Source organism: Globicephala melas, chromosome 14 (assembly GCF_963455315.2).
Source record: "Globicephala melas chromosome 14, mGloMel1.2, whole genome shotgun sequence".
Taxonomy (NCBI): domain Eukaryota; kingdom Metazoa; phylum Chordata; class Mammalia; order Artiodactyla; family Delphinidae; genus Globicephala; species Globicephala melas.
This window is the reverse complement of record NC_083327.1, coordinates 52,610,402-52,625,168: the sequence shown is the minus strand read 5'-3', so window position 1 is coordinate 52,625,168 and position 14,767 is coordinate 52,610,402.

Sequence of the window (14,767 nt, the reverse complement as noted above, 5' to 3'; positions counted from 1 at the left end):
TGTGAATATGCATTGCAGTAGTGCTACAATATCAAAAGATTAGAAAGTATCTAAGTGTCCATCACTCAGGCACTGCTTACATAAATTAAGGTATATCCATACATTGGAGTACCATGCAGTCTTTAAAAAAGAATGAGGTAGCATTAGATATAAAATTAGGAATGATCTCCAAGACATAACGTTAGGTGAAAAAAGCAAGCGGAAAAACAATTTATATATCCATATATTATTGACTCTGGACATAAATCAGGGCGCGCATATTCTCAAGTACCATTGGAAGATACTTTGTCATCATGAGGAAAGCTGGTGTGAGAACTAAGCTGATACAAGGGCAGAGCTGAGTGGATGTCAAAGGCACGGAGCTATTTCATTTTTTAAGTCAACTTTGTTTGGGTTTTCCGTGCTTGCAGTCTAAAATAGCTTAATGAATGCATCAGGGCTAGTCCTGCATCACCAGGAGAAGATCACAGGAAAGGATTGGGGTTGGGATGTGGGAAAGACACAAATCACCTCTTCCAAAAAGTGACAAGTCAAGGAGAGATATTAAAATGTTTCATTGATAGCAAAGCACACTTTAGAGCAGTTTGAAAAAACTCCTTTAAAAGGTTACTAGTATAACCCCTGAAACAAATCTAGTACATTCAGATGGGATATCCAAGATCTCTGAGATCTCCAAGATCTTCCTATCCACTCAAATGTCCAGAAGTGCATTCTGGTATCTATAACACGTAGTGTGCTGGGCAGGACTGTAAAGGTTTTTTTGAAACCTAAAATAAGCAAAAGTTTCCTTGTCTGATTTTTGCTCTAAACACTAACCCAACCCGAGTGTGTGCGCATGATTTATAAACCACAAAGAATTCTGGGCCAAGTTTCAGGTGAAGCTTCTTTTTTCCCCCTGGTTTCAAGTTAGGCAAAAATCAATGTTTCGAGCCCATTACAAGTGAAAGTTATTGAGGTCAACTGACAGGAATTCAGATATAAGATTTTCCAACTCAGGTCTAAGCAAGCTGCATAGAAAAAAGTTCTTCTATTCAGATCATTCCAACTGGTAGGCGTGATTCTCCACAGACAGAAGGGCTTTGCTTAGTTATGGTTTGTAAACTAAGCTTTAACAAATTCGATCAGGTAACTCATCCAAAGCTAAGAAAGTTTAAGTCAAAATGATCCCAGGATTAAATTATCAAAGTAAGCCTTTAGGGTGCTTATTTGAGGTGGTTTAAATGCAATCATTATTTACGGAGTTTGTAGACCTCTGACTTGGTCTACTAAGGAATAAAAATGGCTCAAGTCTCTTATTTGGCTTACTAGGTTCCTACATCTTCTCAAGGGTAATAAAGGAATCTCAAATAACAATCTTTCCAAAAGTTCATCCAGACCTTTAAAATCTCTGAATTGAAATTACTCTTTTATTAACCAGATTCATAGTCCTAAGAAGACACGTTTCCATGCTGATCTGCAGAAGAGAGAGGTAAACACATTTATCTCTGATTGTAAAAGGCAAGGAGTAGAAGTTATAAAAGAGGAGACTGCGTCACAGATGAAGGGCTCAGATTCCCAACCCAGGAGAGAGTTGTCTTTTCCCTGCTCCAAAAGACTGAGTGACCCTGAGAAATAGGTGCCTGCCCAGGTCAAATAACTAACATATATATATATATATATATATATATATATATATAGGTGTATATATAAATAGGACCACAAGCCCCACAATAAGCTTAGACAGGCAAGGGACAGGAAGAAGACCAGTAAGACAGGAGCAGGGCTACCAAAAGGGAGAGTGGAAAGAGAAAGACCAGGTCAGAGAGAAGGATTACCTAGAGCCTTGGAACCAAGGTCAAGTGTTCATATTCTTTTCTTTTTTTTTTTTCATATTCTTTTCTAATTGGAATGGAGAGCCACTGGAGCATTTTCAGCAAGCCACAGTCTCTCCTTGTAAAGTGGTGAGTGTAACTACTTCAAAGGAGTGAATCATAGAGTGCTTGTTTCTTAGTAAGGGTTCAAGAAATGGTGCTGTTGCTTTTTTTCTGGATGAGAAGAGCACTGCCCACCTCATCATTCTTTGCTTATCAGCACCATATTCCCCCAGAGAGCATCTTACTTGTCCTGTATCTCATTATGTCACAGTCAACTAACAAGTCCGAGAAAGCTACTTCTGCAGCGCTGTGTGGTACGGGAAGCTCCTGGAGGTTGGGTGTGCAGTAAAGGTGGCTTCTCAGAGGTCTTACAACATCCCTGTTCTCTCAGAGTGGAGGGGACCACAGGATCATTAGTTTTTAATTGAAAAAAAAATCTGCGGGTTTAATAGTAACTCCAAAATTGAAAATGTGACTTGAGTAAGCATCTTCAGTAGGGTGACAGCTCATACGCTCCCCCTGACCCCCAGGAGATTTCCTTAACCCCACTTACGGGTCAGGCAACAGCAACGTGTTTTTCCTAATCTTCCAGCATGAACCAAATTAATAATGTCATAGTTCATCTTCTGTGAAAATACATGAAAGTTTCTAATACTTTCTCACATTGTTATTTTAAATAAGGATTAAATGACTGTTCCAGAAGAAGCATTTGTGGTTCAAGTAGTCTACCCTTGGCCAACAAATTGTTTTTGAGGGCTTTTCACCATCCAGGCATTAAAGTTATTTAGTACAGTGATTTTACATTTTTTTAAGGCAGAGACAACTTTCTTCAAGCAAAATCTATCAAATCAATCCAACCTGTGAAACAGACCAACACGAAGCAGCTTTTGTGAAAGCAGGAATGGGGTCTCAGGCCTGAGATGGGGCTCTCAGATCAGCCATTGCTTTCCAAGGGGATCCCTGAATTCCTCCTGAAGGGTTTGGAGGAATTTGAGCACATTTGAAAACTAGTGCCCTGGGTGAAGTTCAGATACTGACAGAAAATAGATTTTTTTAAAAATCACTTGGGAATGGTGGTCCAACTGTTAATCCCTCATTCTTTTCTCTATAGAAGATTTTGTATGTGGGGGGGTTATGAATTATCTATCAAATCCTTTATCGTTTTAACACTTAATGTGTCTTTTTAGTCAAAGTTCCTACAGTCTCCTGTTCACATAGCTCTCCTGAACCTTCTAGGTCCAAGAAGCCCCGTCCCCTTTCAGTCACTCATCACTGCTGCATCCCACCAATAGCATCCAGGAAATAAAATCCCTCCAGGTGCAAGACTCCTTCACAAATGTGCATGAGAGAGTCAACGGACTCCTAACGTACCCCCAGTGAGGTTGGACTGATTTAAGTATGTTAAAAGATAAACCGAGGCCTGTTAAAAATTTTAAGAGCTTATTTGAGCAAAAATCCATTCCAATCAGGCAGTACCAAACCAGAAGTGTTTAGTAGCTCTGACAAGAGCTGGGGAAAGTCTTTTCCAGAGAAGAGGTGGAAGCAGAGAAAGGAGATTATTTGATTGGCTGTAGCTTAAGTGCTTACCTTATTTGAAAAAGGCTAGCTGGCTGTGTGTGACTGGTTGTCCATTAGGTTCCAATTTTTTCCTCTTGAGGCATTTACAGCCTTCGGTTTTGTCTGCTTACAAAGGCTGCGAAGGCATTAGAACCTCCTCAGTCTAACGGGCTCCTTGCTTACTTAATTTAATAAGCAGGAACATGGCGGGTGGCGTGTGCTGTGATTTTAAGTTCTTGCTCTCGCACTTACCAATAGTCGGACCTGAGGCAGGTATTTTAATTTCTCCAAGTTAACTGTCGTTTCCTAGTACACAAAAGAAGGATAATAAATAATACCTTTCTTACCCAAGAATGGTATGCAGTCAGTACTCAATAAGTGCAAGTTTCCCCTTTTCACTCTTTCCTTTTCCGTTGTGTGGCACAGTGGTTCCCTCCTGCGAGCCTGCAGGGATGAGGGAGTGCTGGGGAAGGGCTGTGCCACGATTTGTAAACTATACCCCCTGTTTTCCCATGTATGCAGCTGCTGTTGAGGGAAGAAAATACAAATTCACTTAAAGTGTTTATCAAATTCAAAGTAGCCTTTTTTAAAAAAAAATTTTTAATTTATTTAAAAGATAACATGCATCTCCACTCATGTAAAAGGCCACAAAATAGGTTGATATTAAGAGGTCCTTTGACTTCTAAGGAGTGGAAACAGCTTTCGCATGGAGCAAAAAGGGCAGCCGCGGAGCTCTGGGCCTCGCATTAAATCCTGCTGGCTTGGTTTCCTCTGGCAGCACCCTCTCTGCATCTCTCATTACTGGTTATCAGTGGGTAGGTAAGGACCATAGCTTCGCTTTTCTTCACGTCGCCTGTCGTGTTTCCTGGCTTCCTGCCCGTCTTCCTCCCTGTCCAAGCCCCTCGAGGGCACATCTTAGGAGTGCGGCAGCAGGCAGGCCACTGAGTCACAGGCTCCGTGGTGGCGTGGGCCCTGCTCCCCACCCGGAGACAGCCCCGTGGCTGTGTCTGATTGCTAATGAGCCTCTGGAAGCTGCGCCTTCCCATCTGCACCGTTTGTTTTTACAGGGCGCCGGTATAGACTTGACACGTGTTTTCCTTGCCTCCGAGGCCTCCAAGGTTTTTCCTCTCTCAGCCTCGCTGTCTCCTTTTCTTTTGAGACTGTGTGGGAGCTAAATTTAAACTTGATTAACGACATTTAGTCCAAGGAGGGTCAGCATACTCTTTTCATGTTAAATGCTGCTCTTTCGGGGGGTCTGTTTTAAGACACAGTAGGCCCTCTCGATGGGAGCCCGTCTGATTTTGTTGCTATGGTGTGAAAGACAAAAATAGCATAAAGCCTTGTGTCCCCCATCAGCGACGGAGGGGGAACTGATACCCTTTTGTGAGACTATAGTCTACTCTTGACAGAGATATTTGACAAACCTCACAAATACTTTTAGTAATGACATATTGACACTTTACTTCTGAATAACTTCTTCCACTCAGCATTTGGGGTCCAGCTTGATGTCATTTACTCAGGTAAACTCCCTGACTCCCCAGATATGTCAAGTCCGCTCTTAGGGGTCTCTTTCCACACCCAGGAAGCATGGTCTAAAGCCTGATTAAACCATTTTTCATCATCTGCCTTCTTCCGTAGCCTGTAAGCTCCACAGATGGGGCACGGCTTCTCTCTGGCTCGCTACCAAAGGGAACGAATGTGCCAGATCACATATGACAGTAGAACTCTGACTCTCAACCTCTGCAGCAACCAGTTCCAGATGTCAAAGTGCAACTTCTTGATCCAGAACGATCAGGAGAATCCTCAGGGCTTGGTTGACGCCTGCCAGCTTCTCCAGTTTTGTCCCCATACCCAGATCAGGACCAAACAGAGAAAGCAAACTGTGTTCCCCAAACTTATCACATAGGATGCTCCACTCCCAGTCAGCCCCCCTCCAGCTTCCCCCAGGCCTAAAGCCTTCCTGTTTTTCACTATATTGCTTTACCACTCCCCCGCCTGCCTTGGAGTCAACTAAACTTAAGTGATGGTGGCCGATTCGCTTGCAATAGCAAACTCCACACAAATGGCCTTTGTTTGTTTTCATGCGGATGGTCTTCATTTATTCCCACACTATAACCTTGTACTCAGGATAGTGTCTAGCACATAGCAGGCACTCAAAAGTAATTTAATGAGTGAAAGAGTACTCATCAATCCGTTACTGGATTATAGTTCAATCTTCCTGAACAGAAAATTCAGGAGCCAAGAGGACCTGGGTCTTCACCTTAGGTCTTTATGTATCTGACTTAGGTCTTTAAGTACCTAAGGCTTTGGGAAAGTCACTCACTGAATCTAGGTATCATTTTTCTCAAGCTGTAACCTAGCAAGTTTTTACATGATGTCCATGTTTCAAAGATCTCTCATAAAACCTCTCTCTACAGCTGGGAGCTCAGGGCGTCCACCTAACTTTCTCCACATTGTGCTTAAAGAGAAAATGTACTGAGTGCTTTCTCTGATAACCCACCCTAGCTGACTCATGGAAAGAAAGAATAGCTTTTAAGAAAATGAGTTTTTTCCTCCTGAATTAGGACTTGATGAGCTATGATGTGTGCAGGGAAGAGCAAGATCGTTTCTGTTATTTATTTCGTTATCTGCCAAAGATCCTGGGGAAGGCATCATGCTTTCATGTTGGAAGGCCATACTGTTAAGCTCTCTGCACCTCTGCTCTCCTTCAACTTATTTCACTTGGCTAGGTTGTTCCCTCCTCCACTCCAGCAATGCAAACTCTTCCAAGTTCAAGGCCTACCTCACGTTCCATATTCTACGTGAACTCTTCTCCAATTTGTCTTGTTCCTGATAAGCCTCTTCCTCAATTCTTATAAGACATCATTGGAAGTTCACATACAGTCTTTTCAACTAGAATATAAATTGCTCGAAGAAAGGGATTATATCTTCCGATACTTCTGCATTTGGCCTAATACCTTTAAAAAGTATAAAAGAAAAGTATCACTGGATGAGCCAGCTGTTTTCATTTCTGTTATGTCATTGGGTTTCTGCCACCATCTCAGGTAATGGTTATAGATTCCATATTACAAAAGGACAGATGGACTGTCAGAGAGGGTAGGTAAGTTGTCCAAGGTCACCTGGGCAGCTGTGTTGGGTCTCAAAGCCAGATTTCCTGACCCCTGGTCCAGCACAACATTGTTTACCCCACACATGTTGATTATTAAATCAGTTTTTGTGCTCGTTGACAAATCCAGCTGAAATATCTAAAATGGTAGCAAATACAGACTGGAGGACAAGTTCCAAAGTTTTCAGTTATATTTTCAAATTCAACTGAGATTTTCAGTTGGTCACAGCACTTAAAAAAATTTGTTTTCCTAGAGATTTTGAACGCACAGACTTATGTCCGTTTGCATGGCAGCAATAATGTTTGTCTTTATGTACTGAGTAATTTAAATATTCTGGAACTTTTTAATAGCTATTAGGCAAAAACCTAAAAACCAAAATAGGCAAATCAGAAAGTAATTCCACTGCAGTAGAAGTTTAGTTCAAAGTCAATCTATTAGATACTAGGAGATATTGCCACCTCTCATGTTTTTTCTGTTTTCACCTCCATAACAGGATGTGAAAATAGCTAGAAGAAAACCTAAAAGGAGAAAAGATTGAGTAGTGTGCAATTCAGTAGAGTGATTACTGTTAAAAGCATTTTTAGAAAGCTGGGGCATAGCATTGGAATAACGCATTTATTATTACTGGTCAGACCTTTACCAAAACAAGAAATTCAAGCTCTAGAATATAAAGTTTAAACACCTGGGGAATTTAGAGACAAATCAGAATAGAGTGTAGAAATGTTTAACATGATCAAAAATGAACCTGGAAATTCGACTAATGCATTTGTGATTATTTGGCCTATAGAATAGAACTCCACAACTCTGAGTGAATGAGGGACTCCAGGAGTATCAAGTACAATAAATAAGACAAATATGAGTGACTTTCTGTTTCCACTGAAGACTACAAAAAACAGAAGAAATGAGCATATGTATAACTGTCTTTCCCTGGCTATACTCCCTAATACTTTACAGGTACTTTTCCTGGGGTACTCACCACTTTCTCTGTGTCTTGTCAGTTATCCTCCTCTCTTACTTCCAGGGGCTATTTTTTATACATCTTATATTCTTACATTCTTGCATTTAGAAGGAATGAAACCAATGGGAGAACAGCAGAACTGAAAGATGCAAAGAGGGCAAGTTCTGACTATGCTGATGTAGCGCTTGGATCCAGCCAAGTTTTAAGGTAGTCTACCGTGGACTTTTCAAACCATGATTTTATAAATTCATATTTTTTCTTCATCGTTTGAATAAGAGGATTTTTAAACTAGAATTATGGGTAGGTAACCAGGACCATCAGAATAATAACAATGTTTAGCTGGGTTTTTAATTGGCATCTATCCTAGGCCTGGTTTTCACTCTTCATGGTCTTCTTGTCTGGTTTTCCTATCCTCACAGTTTCAGCAACTTCTATGACAATGACTCCAATATCAGTCCATATTCATAGGTCAGGACTTCTCCAGGCTTACACATCTAGCTGCCTACTGGCCCCTTCATGGGCACTTCAGACTCAATATTGTTAACACCACTTGTTTTCTTCTCCTTCAGACCTGTACATCCTCTCGTTTTCCCTACCTCATGTAAGGAATTCAGGCACCCAAGTCAGTCTTTTCTAATTAAATGATTTTCTAATGGGCGGGCATGATGTTTTCCTCTTGTTAACAGTCCTAGCAGCATACCTAACACTTAATAGATACCTCCCAATTTTTTTGCTATATTATTAACAAAAAAAAGAATGAAGAGGGCTTCTCTGGTGGCGCAGTGGTTGAGAGTCGGCCTGCCGATGCAGGGGACACAGGTTCGTGCCCTGGTCCGGGAGGATCCCACATGCCGCAGAGCAGCTGGGCCTGTGAGCCATGGCCGCTGGGGCTGCGCGTCCAGAGCCTGTGCTCCGCAACGGGAGAGTCCACAATAGTGAGAGGCCCGCGTACCGCAAAAAAAAAAAAAAAAAAAAAAAAAAAGAATGAAGAAATGGTAAGACTACTCTGTTATTTAGTGATATCAAGAGCAGGTCTTAATTGAAAAAGAATAAACTAGAGGACCTCTTAGAATTCCTTCCAGCAAACTAATGTTTTTTAAAAAATGACTCCTTTGCCTTGTTTTTAAAGTAAAGAGGTAAACTACTTTTACAGGTAAAAAGTGTTTTTGGTTGTTTGTTTCTTTATATCTCATTTCTGATCCATTTAACAAAGTAAGATGTCTAATTGGTGTTGATGCAATACAGTTGGTCAATCATAGACCATAGACTAGTCAATGGACTAGTTTCTTAATTCAAAGATTTGGAGTTGTCCTAAGTATCAATAATGCAACTTTGATCAAAAGTTGTTCTGAAGAAGTACCTCTTTTATAAGTAAACTAGGAGGAGAAACAGGAAACGAGGAAGTAGACTAAGATGGGAATGGATGAAAAGGCTATGGGAAGATCTTAGTGGCAAACAACAAACAACTTCACATCAAAAAAAAATATGTATAAGACAATTCAATATAAAGGGAGTATTGAGAGAAGAATAAAGAAATTATATCCTGGGGGAAGTTCTAGTTTGGTGAGCATTCTCTAAAGTTTATTCCCGAATATAGCATAACATTTTTTTGTTTAAAAGAAAGTTTATAAATTAGGAGTTTGGAATTAGCAGATACAAACTACTACATATAAAATAGGTAAACAACAGGGTCTTATTGTATAATACAGGTAATTATATTTAATATCCTGTAATAAACCATAATGGAAAAGAATATGAAAAAGAGTATGTATATATATAACAGAATCACTTTGCTGAAGACCAGAAATGAGCACAACATTGTAAATAAACTACACTTCAATTATAAATAAATAAATGCAGAATGGGCTCCAAAAAAAAGTTGAGAGTAATTGTTTTAATTGCAACATTGTAAGATGTTAAGATTGACTTCTTGAGGTGTCTGTATTTTATTTTTTATTGTAAATGGGGGTGGGAGAAAAGAAGATAAAAAATGCTAAAATTTTCAGAAGCCTAATTTCTTCCCAGGGCAAGTTCACAAACTCTAGATTTAGGTTGGAAACGTTGCAATACCAACTACTCCTGTGTACTTATTTACCACACAAGTCTTGTGTTCTGCCACAAAATCCTTTCCTAGCTAGCATATTGTTACCACAATGGTTTTAACTCAGGACTCTGAGATGCCAGTGATGACCACCTCTGACCTGGAGAGGCTAATGGTGCTGCATAAAATCACCTGAGAGATCTCACACAAATTTCTTCACAAAGCAACACTTCCCAAAAGGGCATTCATCAGATCCTTCAGTATACAACCTTAGGATCTAGCCTAGGCCTAATTACCATAATCTTCTTGCCAATTTTTCCCTGTAGGACAAAGTCAAGATGCAGTGCTTGTAATCAACAGTGATCTCCTCTCCAGAATGCCATATTTGCCCAGAATGCCCACCAACATGGAGAGTTGTGATGGTTCACAAAAAGGACACGAGAGAGACTGATTTATCTGGCAGCCAAGAACACAAACTCCGGCCTAATCTCTATTGCTTAGATGTAGAACAGGGCAATCAGGCAGAAGGCTCAATGAAATACAAACAATAGCCTGAAAAACATGAATTACACTCTAATATGTTTTTGCTTGTGGGAGAATTCTCTGTGTCTGCTAGGTAGAAATAGCAAACAGATTTCTTGTTTCAGTCAAGAAATCTGGGACTCTGAAAGGGCAAGTGAATTTGATTGCAGTGGGGGTGAAAAGGTAGGGGAGATATCAGTAAATGTGGGCACACCGTGAGGTCCCTTCAGAACCTCACTTTGGTCAGAAAATACGTTCATACCGTCACTCTAATCACACCTCCTCTCCCCACCATGACTCTCATGCACATCACTCCCTAAACTTTACTTTTGTTGTACATAGTTATATGTATTCCTTTGTACCCATCTATTCATATATATGTTTCCAAGTTGGTTTAGATACTCCTGCTGGCTCTTGAGAATTTTAAGGTCAACCTTCATATCTAAAGTATTTTCATTCCTTCTCCCTTGGGTTACTCTATGATTCCTTTCTTTTAATGAATGTTACTGACTAAGCTCATTTTCAATCTCAGAGAATCCCTTCTGAGAATAATGAAAGTGTTATGGGTATCTATAGCTATCATTATGACTATGAAAGAAGAGTCTGACTAACATGGGTGTGATGTCATATTTACATGCCAAGGGATATATGTTTTGAGGATAAAGCTACCAATTTCCTTCCCACTATTCATTTGTTTTTAAAATAAATATCTATCAAGTGCCTGAGTATTAAACCTAGAAAAGGAGATTCAGAATATTAAGACAGGCTCTGACTTCTTTGTACTTTTGCTTTTAGCCCTCTTTTATTGATTAGGGCATCAGTTCTCTATTATTGCATAACAAACAACCTCAAAACTTAGGGGCTTGAATAACAACCACTTTTTAGCTCACAATTCTGAAGCTTGGCAATTTGGGCTGGATTCAGCTCGACGGTTCATCTGGTCTCAGCAGGCTCATTCATGCCTCTGTGGTGAGCTGGCATGCTTGCTGGGGCACGAAAGCACCAAGGCTCAGAGCGGCGTGATGTCATTTCCACTACACTGCAATACAGTAGTAAAATAATAATTGTTATTAAATAAGTAATATATGATATGCTATTAAATAATAATTATTAAATAATATTAAACATAATTATTTTTTAAAATTTCATGCTCTTATGGTTTTAGTTTTTTACAGATAATCTTTGCAGTTTCTGGAAAGCCAGGGGCTCTTTACAAACATACATAAAATTATTATTTTTCATCACAAACGAATTGTAGCAAAAGCAAAGACCAGAGAGTAAAACTTTAGAAGCAAACACTGACTCTGACACTTTAATTCTTCTAGCTCTAGTTTTCAATCTGTTGTCTTACCTGCAAAATGGGGTGTCATGGACTTGTCTCCCACCCCAAATTAACATGTTGAAGCCCTAATTCCCAATGTGACTGTATTTGTAAATAGTGTTGAAGGAGGCAATTAAGGTTAAATAAGTTTGATCCCTCATCTGATAGGACTGGAGTCCTTATAAGAAGAGGGAGACAGTGGCGCACTCTCTCTCTCCCCATGCACACGGAGCAAAAGCCCTGAAAGAACACAGTGAGAAGGCAGCCGCCTGCAAGCCAGGAAGAGAGTCCTCATCAGGAACTAGCCCTGCTGGTCCCTTGACATCTAGCCTCCAGAACTGTGACAAAACAAATTTCTGTTGTTTAAGCCACCCGGTCTGTGGTATTTTGTTATGGTAGCTTACACTAAGTAATCCTGTGAATTAAGATAATACATTTTGGAGGGATTTGTGGGGTTCAAATTAGATTTGCAAGTGAAAGAAATTTATAAACAAAAAAATCACACAGTAGCTAACTATGAGTAATATTTATTGATAATTAGAATTGGTGATTATTTATACTTGAATTTAATAATTGAATTAAAAATTGCCAAGGGTATGTTAACAGGGTAGGGACAGGCTTCGTGTAGGGGTGTAGGATTTATTATCCAGTGGAGTTTGTCTTTCTGCATTGCTGTTGTTACTGACTCTGCACATCATGCAAAGAACCTGCTTAGTTTCAGGATGATGAGTTGAGGAACATTCATGCTTTATCCTATGATATGCCACTCAATTACAACATTTCATGTCAACATGGGACAAATGACTCCAGTGATCAAACTCCAAACTATAGAAATTATCATCAAAAGCTAAATGGATTTGCTTACAGTGCAACACTTCAAAGACTAGTAAATCACATACATAAAAGTTGAGAAAACTCATAAGAGTGGATGGAAGAGAATTTTCTGAGATTTAAAAAAATTAATCAGGTTCAGCTGATATGTGTTCCTGATGCTTTTCTATTTTAATCCATTAAACCAAATACATGAACATTTACCATTGTATTATTTTTGAGATGCCCACCAGCTCCCCTACAATTTCATTGTCACTATGAACTGGGTTTTAGAATATGGTTTAAAAGATGAGCTCCAGGCTCTGTCTCAAAATATAAAAGGTCATCCCATAGTATTGGGTGTTTTCTTATATTTTAAGTAATACCTAGTTGGCTCTCTATCAAAACTTGAGGAGAAGACAGAAGTTCTATGGTAATAAAAACAAAATTGCGTCAGTGTTTTCCTTTCCATCTGGGCTGCCCTAGAGAATGGTGTGGTCACTGCAGCAGCTAGACTCCAGAGGCAGCAGCCAAAAACAACCCTTGGACACTGCATGGAGATGCTGGCCTAGGGGCGGCGAAAGGCAGTGAGAGGCACTAGCTCAGTGACACCTTCCCCAATTCCAACCTGCCTGAAGTCCAGGTGTTCTAGGGTCCATGTGGCCAAGGGAAGAGGAGCTTCCGTCCATGGAATAAGGGCACTGTCTCCTTTCCCTTTCTATTTCAGCCACTCCCCTTGCCCCACTTGTTTTTTCGAATACTTGAAACTGCCTGGCTTCTCTCTTCCTCCTGAAAGGAAAAAATGTCAATTCCAAAATGACATACTTGTCCAGCATCATTTTCTCCAAAGAGCTCAAAATATATTTTTAAAAACCTTGTTTGCATAGCTCTTGGAAAGATAGATGGCAAATATTAAGTTTACAAATAGGAAAAGTTCCAGAAAAAGACTCTCCAGGGACTTTCATGAGAGAAAAGTTATAGAGTTGGACTGAGTTGTTTGAAAGTTTTTCTCTATATTATATCCCATTGCAAAATGCCTGGAAAAGTATAGTCTTTGTGTCTTGTACCTCTTACAAATTAAAAGGCAGGATAGTTAACATGAAGAAAGAAGGTATTATAGGTTCTTCAGCAGTGTACTTCCAAAATTTCTAATGGGATATGGGCAAAGGATGGATATTATGGTACTCCTTTTCCCTCAAAAATGTCTGAAAATATACAAACTAATAAAAACACCCCAATGATTTATAAAGAATGATTTTTTAAATAAATCAAGTTGAGGTGTACATGCAGAAGGCCCTGGGTCTTGATGACCATTAAGTGGAAAGACAGGGAAGGATTGTGGTCTATTTGACATATACGATCTTTGGGACTTTTTAAGCCCAGCTGGTGAAGGCATGGCCACAACTGCTGGTTATTTCCATGAGTCATATTAGAGAGCTTAGACCAGTGTAATCATCAAAGAAGCTCTGCCTTCTGGTTAACTCTGTTTATAAATATATCACAGCTAGTTCTTCCCCGGAGCTACAGAAAAATTTGATTTGCTCTTTGGGTCATTTTAATGAAATGCTGACTTTCAGTTTGTGATTCTTGGCACTATCCCAACTTCTAATAAAAAGAATTAGGAAAGAGACCCCTGTAAATATATACCATCATCTCCTAAATATACAACAGTATCTGAGAGACACTCCCAATTCATCACTCTGGGATGAATTTGTTTATGTCTGTGTCTATGTAAGAGCCTACACATGGTCTTAGAAGGAATTATCAGACTCTGGGATCAAAGTGTACATTTCTTAATATGTAAACTAGTTTCACCAAGCCAAACAATCAAAATAGGCTTTGCTGCCTTGTAAGCAGGGACTTTAGAGCAATTTTGGATATCCAAGAAAGACAATCTTAGAAATGAGACTAGAGAGAAACATTTTTGTGAATGAATGAATAGAGACTTGTGTGATTGTAGGCAAGTCATTCACTCTTTCCAGGTATCAGTTTCCAAAATTCCTTTCAGCTTTAAAAACCTCTGCTTTATAATCCTCTCAAATTGAAATTTTCAATTCCAAAATTATCACTGAGTACATAGGGTGAGCCAATTATATCCTAGAGCTGCAGGGGGTCAAAATATTAAAGAATTAGATATGGTCCCTGGCTTCCAGGATTATGCACCAGACAGGACATCTAGATGAGAAATGATAAAATAACAATTCAGATGAAGGACACAAATGATAGCAGGGAGTTTTTAGCAGAGAGAGTAATGTGGACAGAAAAATAATTACAAAAATGTAATTCTTAAAGGATGGGTTAGATTTGAATTAAAAGTATTCAGTGCAGTGTGTTCTTCCTCACTTAATTTCTTCTCTCCACTTTGGCATTTTCCCCTTACTGATGCCCCTCCTTCCGCTGACACTGATTGGCACAGTTGTCACCAGTGTTGGAATGCTTCCTAGAATTTCTTTTTCCAATAAAATTTTTGTTCTTTATGTCATTCCTTCAAGACAAATCGTAGATCAGGGCAACATATAACATTTACTAAATGTTTGTTGATGATGATGATAAAAACTCAGTTTCGAAGGTAGCAGCTAAATAGTTTGGGGGACTAAT